Genomic DNA, 14,867 nt, shown 5'->3' with positions numbered 1-14,867 from the left:
AAAAAAAAAAAAAAAAAAAGTACAAAGAGGGTTATAGAAAGGAATGGGAACTGAGCAAGTCCAGCTTCTCTCTTGGGCCAGCTCTGCTCCTTCCTTGCAGTTTTCCTCAGGTTTATTCACATTACTGGCTCTTCCAAACTTCTGGGGTCCAAACCTTTATCTTCACACTCACAGCTTCACACACTGCCCTTTCAGGGGCACCCTGCCCAGCCTCCAAGGCCTTCTTCTGTAATCTGTGTGAAAGCCTTCCTGACCCCACAACTCTTGCATTCTGCATAAACCTAAAACTAGCACAGCATGGATGATGCCAAAGTGTGCCATCAGCTGGAGCAATAGCCAGGCTTCCTTCTCTTTTTGCTGGAGGGGTCGAGTGCTATGAGGCCAACCCCACGGAACAGCTTCCCTAGGCCAGTGGCATTTTGGAATATGGTGCTCTGGGGCTTTCTTCTCAAACCAATGTCTTTCACCTTTGCAATTCTGAGGCTGCAAAAGTTGAAGTCGTGCTGGTTCTTGTGTTTTGCTCAGACCGTCTTTTCTATTGTCTTCTTCTGAAACGTTTAGCTGTTTTTGCTAGGCTTTTCAGCAGCCAATTTCTCCTCTGGTCCATCTTTGCAGGCTGAAACTTTACTGGAGCTTCCACTCTAGCAAAACTTACGACATTAATCATTCTGCTGGGCTCATGGCTCTTGATTCTCAGCATAATTCTGGCTAAAAGCCCCTGACATTAGCCATGCCAGTGCCTAAACACTAGACTACTTTGAAAGTTGTTCTGCAAGATTAGCCCCCACCCTTAATCTTATTTCAGGCCCAGTCTTGGCACATGAGCAAAATGTAGACAAACTTTCTGCCAAGGCATAATACACATATCTGGAGTCCAACAACCAGGACAGTCCTTCTTCCCAACAGAAACCTCCTGAGCCTGGTCTTTACCAGTATCATTTCTAGCAGCATTCTGTTCTGAGCTCTAACCAGAATCTCTCATCAAGTACAGCCAAAGGTATTCCCACTCTGCTTTTTCAGCTGGCACCTCCAAACCTTTCCTAACTCTTCCCTTCTCACAAGCCAGCCCCAAAGGCTCTTCAACCACATGGTCAGGTACAGTCACAGCAATTTGGTAAGCAATTCTGTCTTAGTTACATTTCTCACATTGCTGAGACAAAGCATCTGACAGCCAAAGTTAAAGTGGAAAAGGATTATTTAGCTCACAGTTTGTGAAGATTGCATTACATAATCACCTGGCTACAAGGCAGGGTGATATCGCAGATAGGCACTGCAGAAGAGAAAAACAGTTCATGGCAGGCATAAAAGAGCAAAGCAAGCAAGAGATGATCACAGCTCTTTCTATCCCTTATATCTTATTCAGGCTTACATATGGCAAGTAGCACTTATACCTTTAATCATCGTGCCCTTGCTCCTAGATAGCTCCATGAATCAATCCTAGCATCACACAATCTAGATCCAGCCAGCTCTGAAAAATCCCCATTTATGACTGCATGAGGCTTTGGGTGGACCTCTAAACACAAATTATAACAATAATACACACTGATTTTGTGATCACTGAATATATATAAAGGGCTTAGAACTGTGTCTATCCCAGAATCAATCCTATTGGTGTTAATCATTATTATGGATCTAGGTCTCACAAATTTGGTTTGAACTATATGATTTAGTGATTAGGAATTGTCACCATATTAATGGTGATGACATGGGAGTGACTCTTCATTCACGGAAACTACTAAGGTCAAAAGAGCACCAAAAGGGATCCTTTAAACCTAAAAAATAGATCCAGAAGAGAAACTAGGTGTGGCACATCATGAAGGTAGAACTTTTGGGCCTTGTGATGGCATAGGATTAGATTAGTGAGAGGAAAGCTTCCTGTGCTGAGGGAAGCAGCTTCAAAGTACTCCACTGTTGTCAATGTTCTCAGTAAACAATACTATATACTGAGAACAGAACTGTGGGCACTGCAAGGAAGAATACTGACAGCAAAGGCACATAGGATGAGGGCAGGGTTGGTTTTTCCATATGGAATCTAGCAAACACAGGCAGTGGTATCGTCTCCTATATACCAACATGGCCCCTGGACTTGAATATTTTAACTAAGTTACAAGGCCTGCCTGTCTTTACAGAGATCACTGGTGATGATTGTCTTTACAGAGAACATTGGTACCTGGTGCTTCTAGTTCATGTGTCCATATTTTTGTACTTTTATATTCATTCTTCATGTTTTTACTTCAGAACAAGGTCTGTGTAGATTTCCTTGGTGTTAGTCACAGACAGTGGTTTTCCAACACAATAGAGGTCTACCAGCGATAAAACCTGCAGTTTTTTAACCTAAAAGAAAAGCCAAGCTGGAAGGGACTCAAGGGCGATGCAAGCCTAGAACTCCTTGTAGGCCAGGAAGGACACCCATGCCTGATGGACACCCATGCCTGGTTCTGCAGGCCCTGCAGACATTCCCATTGTGTTCTGTTGGTGCTCTTGTCAAAAATTAGTTGATATAGGCTTAGATCTATTTCTGGACGCTCTTCTGTTCTATTGGTCTGTTTCTGTTTTTATCCAGAATGTGATGTTTTGAGTAGTGTAGCCTTGTAATGTGATTTTAAATCAGAAAGTGTGGTGCTTCCACATTTATTTTTCTTTCCTATTATTGCTTTGGGTGTTCCGGCTTTTTATGGTTACAAATGAAATTTAGAATTATTTTTTCTATTTCCCTGAAAAATGTCATTGGAATTTTGATACGGAGTTGTAGTAAATCTGTAAATTGGTTTTAACAATATTAATACTTCCAATATATGGACAGTGGTATCTTTCTGTTTATTTGTGTCTTCTTCATTTTATTTCATCAAATTTTTTATACTTTTAAGTCTAATCTTTCACCCCTTTGGTTAATTTTATCCCCGTGTTTTAGCTATTGAAAATGGGATTATTTGATTTCATTTTCAGCTAGACCATTTTGGGGAGAACCTGGCCAAAGGAGTGTTTGTAGTGAATGAAAAAAAGGAAGGGACTTCCTGGACAACAGTACAGGATTCCTGGAATGCATGGTAAAAGTTTAGAGAAGAATCTGCAGGACAACAGCCCACAAAATTAAAAGCAATTTGTTCTCAGAGATATTTGCTTTGGCCATCGTGTCCTCTCAGCACCTATGAGATTACTTAAACTAGGTCGACATGTGTCAATTAATAAACCATCCTATTCCAGCCTTGTCTGCTGAACAAAATTCCTATACAACATGTTGCAAATGCTTTTCTCTATGTCTTTGTTCTCATTTTCTTAAGTCACAAATAAATAACTGCAGAGGTCTCAGCTTGCTGTTGTTTTCCTAAAGCTGTCTTATGCTGATGCAGCAGTCATGCTGGGTCTTCTTGGTCCCTGAACTAAAGTATTGTCTGCAAGTAATCTTTTTCATCCTCTAACTAGCCGCAGTCACAAACTGACTGCAATAGATCATTACTTATATAGAGAAATGGTACTGATTTTTGTATGTTGATTTGGTATCCTGAAATTTTACTAATTCATTTAGTAGTTCTATCTTTTTGTGAATTCTTTGCAGTTTTCTATCTATAGGATCATGTCTTCTAAAAATAGAAATAATTTTATTTTTCCAATTCTCATGAAAATTATTCTAATTTCCTTTTCTTCTTTTCTTTTGTTAGTATTTTTAATTAATTATTTTAAAAATTCACAGTGGAGTGAAAACTTTAGAAATGTAATAAATGTGAAGCATTCTTCATTGTTTCCTTAACTCTAATTGTCCAACAGAGAATCGATGCTGAAGATGAGTGCACTGTCTCTGCATATGCATACTTTAACCAATATCTAAGAATGCATACTAGAAAGAAGCCATGTGTATTTCAATGTCTGTCTTCATTACTTTCTCGTTGTTCAGGCAAAATACCTGACACTCACAACTTAAAGGGGGAGAGGTTTTTATTTTGGCTAATGTTTTCAGTCCATAGTAGAATAGCTCCAAGGCAGAAACAGCATGGTGTAAGAGCCTGGGAAGAGAGCAGTTGTTCATCCCATAACCACCAGGATGCCCAGAGAAAAAAAGAGGAGCTGAAAGAAAAAACAACTTTCCATGTCAGGCCTACAGTAAACTGCCTCTTCCTACCATGCCCCACTTTCTAAGAGCACATTCAGCTATGGACTCGTCAGTAGGTTAATCCACTGACAAATATAGCAATCCCACAATCCAGTCACCTAAAATACCCATGACTTGAATACATGAGACTTTAGGGAAACATTCTAGATCTAAACCATGATATTATTCCCCAACCCTCTAAAGACTCATGTCCATCTCATTATGCAAAATGCATTTAGTCAATGTCTAAAAGTCACCAAAGTTTTAACAGTTCCAGCATCTCTGGAAAGTCAAAGTAAAAAGTTTCCTCTGAGACTCAAAGCAAATTCTTAGCTATGAAACCCCCCCAAAAAAATTTTAAGTTAAAAATCATTAACAAACAATGGGACAGGGTAAATATCTCCATTTACAAAGGGAAATTAGAAAGATAGAAAGGAATGGCACCTATGCAAGAATAAAACCCCCCCGCACAACAAACATTAAATCTTGCAGTTCCATGTCCAGGATTCAGGGAAAGTTGTGGAATATGTGAGCTACAAAGGGCTGAGGAGGTACTGCTCCTACTACAGCATCAACAGTCACAGCCCTTAGGACCACTCTCTTGGCTTGGCTCTGGTCACTGCTAGCAGCTTCCCTCAAAAGATAGTCCAAACTTGGCATCTCCAGCATCCTGGGGGACTCCACTGCAATTTTGGCTTCACTCTCACAGCTTCACACATGGCCTTCTCATAGTTACACTGTCTTTCTTACCAGGCAGTCTTCTGAAATATTGGTGGAAGCTTCCCTGGCCCCATAACTCTAGCATTCTTCCTGTAAAGCCAGCACCATGTGGATAATGCAGAGGGCTGTTGCCAACTAGAGGAGTAGCCAAGCCCCCTTGAATCATGGCTGATGAGGCCTATGTGTGGCTAGATGGCTGAATTTGGGGAAACATTTCCCTCTGTGTTGCAGAAAGATCAGAACATACTGGGACTTTCTTTTCAAATGAAAGATTTATAGTTTTCCACTGTTCAGTCTGCAAAGTGTAATATCTTGCCAATTCCAGAGATGCCTTCAAGCCATCTTTACTATTGTCCTAATGAAATGTATTTATCTTCTTTTTAATGCTAACCCTTTTTTAGCAACCATATTCTCCCAAGATCCAAATACTTTTCAGGTACTTTCTTTCTGATGAAACTGTCAGCTTTTCACATCTGCTTTTTTCCTCCTCTTTATCGCTACAAATCTGGCTAAAGCAGCCAGCAGCACCCATGTCCATTCAATGGCTGGAATGTTGGACTACTTTGGAATTTTCTCTACCAGATTAACCTACTGCCACTAATGTCAGTCTCTCTCAAAGTCTTAGATCACAGGCAAGATATAGACAATGTTTTGGTTTTTGGTTTTTGTGGGTTTTTTGCAGTGTAGAACAAATGACGTTTCATCCAACTGCCAACAAAGTCCTTGTTCCCAACTGAAACCTCCTTAGCCTGGGCTTTACTGCACTTATTGTTATCAGCATTATGATCTGCTGAACTCCAAGCAGCCTACAGCATTATAGGGCCTCTGTAACTGGCATCTCCAAAGCTTTCCAAACTCTTTCCACATAACAAAGCCTTCTAAACAATATGGCCAGGTAGTTATAGCAATGATCCCACTTCTCTGGTATCAAAATCTTTCTTGGTCTCTTTCTTCCCGCTGAGACACAATACCCAACACTCACAACTTAAAGGAGGAGAGATGTATTTGGCTCGCATTTTTAGTCTATGGTCAGCTGGCTCCATGGCAGAAACAACATGATGCAAGGGTATGGGCAGAGGACAACTCCTTATCCCATGGTAACTGTGAAGCAGAGAGAGAAGGGAGGAGCTAATGACAAGAATATAAACATCCATGCCATCCCCCTAGTGAATTAACATTTCCTGCCAGGCCCCACCTACTAAGAGCACCTTCAACTGTGGATTCATCAGTACATTAACACACTGATGAGTATGGCATCTCCATGATCCACCCACCAAGCCCACCTCAACACCTGAGACTTTGAGGGGATATAACAGTTGTGAATATGATCAATACTCCATTCAGACATCAAAACTTATCAAACACTAATGAATTTACAATGACCCTATAACTGTAGCAATTGTGGTAATATTTGTAATAAAACTTATTGTCTATATGAAGATCCATTCTGAAGAAAAGCCAGATAAATGCAACAAATAAGTCAGAAATATTGTCATACACCTGTAATCTCAGCATTCCAGGAGGCTGAGGCAGGAGGATTATAAATTTGAGCCCAGCCTGGGCAACCTAGAAACTTAAAGTCCCTGTCTCAAAATAATAAATAAAAACACATAGAGCTGAAACTAGCTTAGGGTGAAGTCCTCGGGTTCAATTTTTAGTACTGTTAAATGAATAAATAAATAGATGGATAAATAAACAAATTCAGGGAGACATTCAGCAGTAGTCCATATTTTCCAATACACAAGAGAATCCATATGGCAGAGAGACGCTAGATATAATGAACATGGGAAAACCTTCAGAAGTAACTCAAGCCTTACTCTGCATATTCAAACCTATACTAGAGAGAACCTTTTGATTGGAATGAATGGGGTAGATTTTTTTTCACACAGCAAACCCTACAGTATATCACATACTCATATGGGAAACACTGAGTGTAATAGATGTGGGAAAACTCTTAGAAATAAGTTATTGTACACCACAAACTTCCTAGTAAGGACAAACCATTTAAGTACAGTGAACATGGAAAGGCTTTCTGCCATTCCTAGTCCCTTATTATGTATCAGCAAATTCATACTGAAATAAAACTTTACCAGTATAATAAATGTAAGGAATCATTCAGGCTAAGATCACAATTAATTGTTCATTAGAGAATTTATACTGGGGAGAAACCATACAAATGCACTGAATGCAAGAAAGCATTCACTCACTGAAGTAAAAAAATCTCACAAAACATAAGAAAATTCAGATTGGAGTAAATCAAAGTAAAATATACCAATTGTGGGAAATCTTTCAGAAGTGACTCATACTTTCTTTTGTACATCAGAGGACCCATTCTAGAGAAAATTATATGAATATAGTGAATATTGGAAAAAACCTTTAATTGTATGTCACAGTTCACTCTACATAAGCACACCTGTAATGACGAGAAAACTTGAGAATATAATCAATGTAGTAAAATCTTCACAAGTACTTTAGACATTTAATGTAAATAATGGAGAAAAGACTTTTTTTTTGTACCGGGGATTGAATTCAGGTCCTTGTGCTTGCAAGGCAGGCAGTGGAACTGCTGAGCTAAATCCCCGGCCTGGAGAAAAGCCTTTTAAAATTGATAATTGTGGAAAGTCATTTAGCAAATTATGCCTGTTATATAAAAATCATGCTGGGGAGAAACCTTATAAATATGGTGAATATGGAAAAGCCATCAAAAAATGTTTTTATCCTACTGTGCATTTGAGAACAAACACTGTAGAGAAGTTTTCATACATGTAAGGAATGTGGGAAGGGTTTTAACAGCTTACATTTCATTGAATAATTCACACTAGCATGAAGCTCTATACATATGTGTAAGGAATGCAGAAAAATCTTAAGGACTAACAACATGACTAATTATGCTGATTTAACTGTGTATCAGAAAGTACACACTGGAAAATTCTTGTAAATGTAATGCATTTGAAAAGGTTTGCAGGAGTGACTAAAGACTTACTATTCATCAAAAAACACATTAAAGATTATGAATGTAAAACATGTCACTTAATGTCAATTCTCAAAGAATCATAGGATGCATACTACAATAAATTAAGAAAACCTTCAGGAATTATATAGTACTTTTATTAAAAACTACATTCTGGAGAGTGAAAACTTAGAATATAGGAAATAATTTTATATGTTTTATGTATATAATCTTATAGTTTATCAGAAAATTTATATTTGAGAATAACTATAATTGCTATTTTTAGTTTAAATATTTTATTTATAATGTGAAACAATTTTGGTACCAACAATTTTCTTAGATATATTTCCAAAACCTCCTTGGCTACCTATTCTATCAAAGGAGTTGGAGGATTTTCAAGGGATTTAAGCTTTAGGTTGCTTTTCACACATCATAATTACTTGAATTTTTTATGTTTTTTAGATATCATAATCATACCTTCAGCTTTCACTGAATACTTTAGAAAATGTTTAATGCAATAAAGCAATCACTTAATGCAGTAAATGTAAGAAACTGTATTTCAAAAGTATGTACAGATTGTTCCTGATTTATGAGGGTGTGAGTAATGATGTTATGATTTTACAATGGTGAAAGATGATTAAATATTCCATTGAAATAATACTCTTATTTAATTTTGATCATTTCCCAGGTTAGTGCTATTTGGTTTATTATTCTCTTGTGATGCTAGGCAGTGACAGCCACAGCTCCCAGTCTACCATACAACTGCAGGAGTAAAAAGCCAGTGTTCTATAGCATATTGTGTTCTTAAGCTATGATAAGTTATTTGGTATATTAAATACACCTTCAATTTAAGTTATTTTCAATTTATGTTGGGGATATTAGGTTATAATACTATTATAAATCATAGAGACTCTGTATTCAACTTTTGAAAAAGTTGTCTTTCTTTTCTTTCTTTCTTTTTTCTTTTTCTTTCTTTCTCTCTTCCTTTTTTGAGACAGGCTGACCTTGAACTCACTATACAGCCAAGGCTAGCTTTGTGGCAATCCTTCTGCCTCAGTCTCCTGAGTGCTGAATTACAGGTATGCACCGCCACACTTTGGCCCATCCTCAAACTTTAAAGAGCTAGAAAGCACTGGCTCTATGATTTCTTTAACATAAATATAATGGTGTTAATTAACACAATGAAAACCTGAGTACACAGTTGTAACATATATTTTAGTACAGAAAAGATATGTAAAACACTTTAAATTTCAAATCTTTATATTTCAAAAATAATAAGAATGTACAGAAAAAACAGTCCCTATAATGCAGACACTACAAACATATATGTTTTTGCTACATTTACTGTTTTTCAAAATAAAAATAGCCTGTTTTTATTATAGCAATAACTTTTTTTGTAATAAGTATAAAAATAGGAAAAAATGTTAAGAAAATAAGTGACCTCAATCCTACCACACAAAAGTATTATAATGTGTTTACCCTGGGTTTTATTTTATTTATTTATTTATTTATTTATTTATTTATTTATTTTGGTACCAGGGGTCAAACTCAGGACCTTGTGCTTGCGAGGCAGGTGGCAGAATCACTGAGCTAAATCTCTGGCCCTATTCTGGGCTTTATTTTATAATATATTTATATCCTCTATTTTATAATGCATATTTATATTTTGAACTTTATGATAATTCATGAGATAAAGGAATAAGTAACTTTATAATCACTGTCAATTTAAAAAAGAAAAGTGAAGCTAGTTCTCCTTCCTTTGGATGAAAATTCAGACAAGTTCCATAAGATTTTAGAAAAACTTCCTGTGATTATATTTGTAAAAGTACAGGCACAACACAAAAAAATCCAATACATGATCCTATGTAATTAAAGGATTCAGTATGAACTAGAGTTAGAGTTACATCTGTACTTTTCTGGCTCATTATTGGTTCATACAGATAATCCTACAGTTAAGAGAGTATAAGCAACTTCATCATCTTCTTTTCCCTTGTCTTAAGCTACGTAGAGTTCCTCCAAGTTTGAGCTAGCAGAGGAAGAAGAGATAAGAAAAGGCCATATTAGACTGGTACCATTGTAGGCTTGCTTTGTGCTTTCTGAACTTTGCAGAGGTTTAAAGAGAGCTTAGTATTTCTATGGGTTCTTAAGCAATCTTTTGTTGTTCTGTAATTCTCTCAGTGTGTGCTAATGTACATATACTCCATTTACCTATTCATTCCTCAGTTCTTAGCTTCCTCTGCTAAAGTTCCCATCTACTCTCTCAGGCAGCCCCTCAGATACAAGATTCAAGAAGATCCTATTTCCATCTCTCATGTGGCCTTCATCTGTTCCATGTTCATGTGACTCACATTTTGCCTCAAAGAACTGAAATATGAATCATTCATGCAATCACCTCTTATTAGCAATTAAATATCTCATCTCATATCCTTTGGATTTCATAAGAAGAGGTCATACATCAGTTTCTGTAGCCTTTGGCAGCAGAGAAAACATATCAAATACTCCAAGAGAACCTCAGAAGTCCTTTTGTATTCTCTAGCTCTTAACCAGTTATAACGTTAGTAAGGAGGGAAATTTTAAGAGCCATCTAATCAGTTCTTAGCCACCTCTTATAAAATCTGAATCTAGGCAGTTCTTTGCTATCTAGTGTCTCTTATCTTGGAGTCTTTACTAGTGTTTTCATTTATGTTCTGGATGCTTTTCCTCATATATTTTCCTCCCAAATCCATTATGTGTTTGTTTTAAATAAGTAATAAGTATGTATAAATGTAACTCAGAAAATTAAGAAGATGGCTCGTTAAACAAGATGTTGTTCTTGAGTTGACCTTTAAGTTTATTCTGCTCAATGTTTACCTTGTTCTAATTTTTCAGTGATATAATGAATTAGAATAATATCAGCATGTTTCTCTGTGTACATATCTCTTTTTGTGTTTTTAATTGTTAAACAGAGTCATGGAAATTAAAATTAACTGTGCCAAATATATAATGATTTTTATGATGTATTTCAACTTGCTCTCAGAGTGGTAGTACCACTTTACAATGCCACTAAGAATATATGAAGATACTACATTCACTAAGCTCACAATACCAAAATGTCAACTCTTCTCTTTTTAATGTAACTAATGTAGAAGGTTGAGTTGAAAGTCCCTAAAAGTTTGAAAGACATTAGATGACTGCCTTTATCGCACAGGTTTTTGTTTTATTGAGAATTTAACTCTCTCAGCAATAGTGACAATTAAATAATGTTGGGTAGGCCATATTAGATGAGAACCTAGGAAACTCACCTTTTTTTCCCTCACTTTTCAAGGCCCTGGCGGGAGTATCTTCTAACGTACCTTTTTTCATATATAATATCAAGAGTTTTTAGCTGTAATTATAGCAGAAGGTATAGGGAGAAATCTGTCGACTCCATCTCATCCCACTGCTAAGTTACAAAAATGGGCATCTGAAATGAACAGACATTTCTCAAAGAGTAAAATCAGCAAATAAATATATGAAAAATGTTCAACAGCACTGGTCATTCTAGAGATGCAGATGATTCCACCTCACCCCAGAAAGAATGGCTGCTATGAGGAAATCAACTAATAACAAATGCTGGTGGTGTTGTGGAGAGAAAGGAACCCTTCCCTGTTGTTGGTGGGAGTGCAGACTGGTGCAACCACTGTAGAAATCAATATGGAGACACCTCAAACAACTAGGATTAGATTGCATTTGACCCAGCCATCCCTCTGCTGGGTAACTTTCCAAACAAATTAAAAGAATCATACCACAACAATATATGCACACACATGTTGATAGTGGCACAATTTGTAATAACTAAATTTAGAAACAGCCCAATTGCCCATCAATTGGAGACTGGATAAGAAGATGTGGTTTTTCTATAAAATTGAGACATAAAGAATGAGAAACTAGTCATGTATAGGAAAATGGATGCATATTGAGGCCATACTCTTAAGTGAAATAAATAGGACACATGTGTAAATACCACATAATTTCTGTGGTGTGAAAAACTAAAAGTGTAAATAAGATTCAAATTGTATAACTGATAATGTGAAATAGGAAGAAAAGGGCTAAAGGTATAGGGGAAGTGGGAAGGGTAGAGGAAAGGAATTAAGGGAAAAGAAAAAATATGGCAAGTGGAAACAAAGTCTTTGTAAATAGGGGATGGTGGAGCAGGTGAAGGGAGGGCAGGGGTATGGAGAAAAAATGAGAACCAAGATCTGTCATGTAAAGGTACAAGGGGGATTTAGCACACTGGTGCTGCTGCCTGCCTCGCAAGCACAAGGTCCCAAATTTGATCCCTGGTACCAGAAAAAAGAAAGAAAGAAAAGAAACCATTACTAAGTCACCTTCGTTTATGAAAAATATTTTTGATGGGTATTAATGTCCAAGATGACAGTTCATTTGTACTTTAAATATGTTGCTCCATTGTCTTCTAGTGGGTTGTTTTTTTGTTTTGTTTTGTTTTGTTTTTCTGATGAGAAGTCATTATCTTTTTTCTTTTGTTTTTCAAATGTCTCTGGTCTTCATCAAGGAAGCTGAGGAGGAGCAAAGGAGCAGATCTTTGTGAAGACCTTGGCAAGCAAGACTATCACCTTGGAGGCTGAGCCCAAGGACATCATGCGGAATGTCAAAGCCAAACCCCAGATATTGAGAAGAGCATCCTACCTAACCAGCAGCATCTGATATTTACAGGCAAATAGCTGGAAGATGGTACAATCTCTCTGACCACAACATCCAGAAAGAGTCTACCTGCCCTTGCTTGGAAGGTAGCATCATCGAGCCTTCCCCACATCCTCTCACCCAGAAGTATAACAAGATGATCTGTCAACTGTTACGCTCACCTGCATCTTTGTGCTGTCAGCTGCCACCAGAAGCTCAACCATACCAACAACTTCTCCCACAAGAAAGGTGGTCAAGTAGAACCCTCCATCCACTCCTCCTTTCCTGGAAGGGCTGCTCCCTGCCCAAGCTACATGGCATTAGGACCTCAATAAAATTTTGAGGGAGGAAGAGAGTGTGGCTAACACTAGCTGGGAAAGGTGTGACAAGATCCCGGAACACATGCACAGTACAGTTCTCAAAACCCTGCATGTGAACTTCTTTAAAGAACTCAAGCAGGTTTTCGATAGGATGGACTAGAGTGAAACCAGTGTGGGAAATACATAAAAGAGACAGTCTCCATTAAGCTCTTATTATCCTGCCTGTTCAGGGTAGCCCACTCTACACCATAGGGTGAGTTTCTATTTTTATTTTTTTTCCTCCCTTTCTACTGGATCCAAAGCTTTTCCGTAGAACCCATTTTCTTCTTACACTTCTGTTTTTTCCTATTTTTAATAAATGTGAAACTCTGCCACTGCAAATGCTTGTTTTGTTCATTTCTTTGTCCAGGACAGAAAGGACCTATGAATCACCTCTAAAAGGAGACTCCAGCACTCTAGAATCCAGTAACAGTTTCACTTATGTTGACTGGGGGAAAGATCCCTTTACTACTGGTTTATTTAGATTATGATGTATGTTGGTGTGAATTTGTTTCTGTGGATTTGTAATTTCTATCAAATTTTTAAAAAGCCATTATTTTTAAAAATATTCTCTCTCCTAGCATTCTTATTGCACATTTTTATACTGCTTGGTATTGTTCCATAATTCACTTCTGCTCTGTTTATTTTTTCATCCTTTTCCTCTGTTTCATTTTTAGGCAATTTTTATTGTTACATCTCTAAATTCACCAGTCTTTTCTTTTGTAGTATGTTATCTGCCCTTATGCCTGTGTGATCTATTTTCTTTTCACATGCTGAACTTGGGATCTCTAGATCAATTCCATTTGCAATTTCCTCTCTGATAGCTAAAGGGTCAATGCTCTATGTCAAACTTCCCCAAAATATCCACTGATTCTTTGAGTTCTGGAACCCAGTTTTGCACAGTTTAGTCTCACTGAGTTTTATAACTCCCTGAAGATCCTCACTTGGAGGAGGTGACCCCGTGTGGGCATTGTGCACAATCAAAGCAGCAGAGAAAAGTCTTATTGAATTCCACAAGAGTAGGAATGTATTAGAGAGGAAATGGACCCATTACTAAGGAAGCAAGCAGCTCTGACATCCTCGAGGATTCTGTTTGATTAGCTGTGCAGAATATCGTCTTTAGCTATTCATAGTATGGAACCACAGCAAAAGAAATAATATAGTATTGTTTAAATGAACCCAAAAAGAAAACTCTGATTCAAACACCCAAAACTTATAATGAAGGCATTGGCTTTTCCATAAAAAACGTGATTGAAAGATAAACAAAAGCTAGGGAACACATCCACTCAGCTGGCATCTGAGGTTTTAACTAAGTTACATGAGGCCTCTATTCATAGTGGGTTTTCTTCCCTTTTTCATTTTTCTTTTGGTACAGGTGATTAATCTGAGGACTTTGACACTAAGCTACATACCCCTTATTTTATTTATGTATGTGTGTATGTACGTACGCACATATGTCCTTACTTACAGACAGGGACTAGCTAAGTCGCTAACTTGCCCTCGCTGGGCTCCAACAGAGGATCCTCCTGCCTCCGCCTTCCAGATTGCCGGGATCACAAGCTTGCATCCCGTGCAGTGGCTTTCTTTACTTGCACAGAAATCTTCAAGGCAAAGATTGCATCAGTTTTCTTTGTTCAGGTGGTGTCTAGTGCTAGTGCCTGAAAGACAGTCATAGCCTCTCAACACAAATGCCTTCGATATGACTGAATTTTGGGGTCATCCAAAGATAAATACAGCCAAATCCTTCGTAAAGAAGAACAAAAGGAGAGGGAAAGGGGCCGCTCTCGGCGCTGAGGATTGTGGGAGCTGTAGTTCAGGTGCCCGGCTGCACAGGCGCACTGGACTGCATGGAGACCTCCCTGTGGAGCTCGCGCCATTGCTGGAAGAGTTCCCGCCCTGCTCTGCGAGCGCCCTCAGTTGTCCTCAGTGCGGCCGTCAGGTACTAACTCCCGGGACTCTAGGCCTGGGTTCCACGCCGCTCCTCCCTCGGCGCTGGGCTCCGGGCAGCGTCTGGGGCGTGGCCGTTCCCTGCTGGGCCGCTATAGCTGAGCGGATCCGCCCACCCAGAGAAGCGATTGGGGCTGGCCATCCT

The 14,867-nt window shown here is 38.2% G+C and overlaps 1 protein-coding gene and 1 long non-coding RNA gene across 2 annotated transcripts in view; both read left to right on the top strand.

Annotated features, from left to right (window-relative positions):
- The window catches only part of LOC104858563, a 27,810-nt gene extending 14,705 nt beyond the window's left edge, over window positions 1-13,105 (top strand). The window contains exon 3 of the long non-coding RNA XR_779169.2: window positions 12,289-13,105. This is a non-coding gene — a long non-coding RNA (uncharacterized LOC104858563). The remainder of the gene's footprint in view (window positions 1-12,288) is intronic.
- A 1,506-nt stretch (window positions 13,106-14,611) lies between these two features.
- The window catches only part of Znf624 (zinc finger protein 624), a 22,945-nt gene continuing 22,689 nt past the window's right edge, over window positions 14,612-14,867 (top strand). Inside the window, exon 1 of the mRNA XM_033762773.1 lies at window positions 14,612-14,714. The gene's annotated coding sequence lies outside the window, so the exon portion shown is untranslated. The remainder of the gene's footprint in view (window positions 14,715-14,867) is intronic.

This window comes from Fukomys damarensis, unplaced genomic scaffold (genome assembly GCF_012274545.1).
Source record: "Fukomys damarensis isolate Sample0158 unplaced genomic scaffold, DMR_v1.0_HiC HiC_scaffold_13, whole genome shotgun sequence".
Lineage (NCBI taxonomy): Eukaryota > Metazoa > Chordata > Mammalia > Rodentia > Bathyergidae > Fukomys > Fukomys damarensis.
This window is presented reverse-complemented; position numbering and strand designations above follow the sequence as displayed.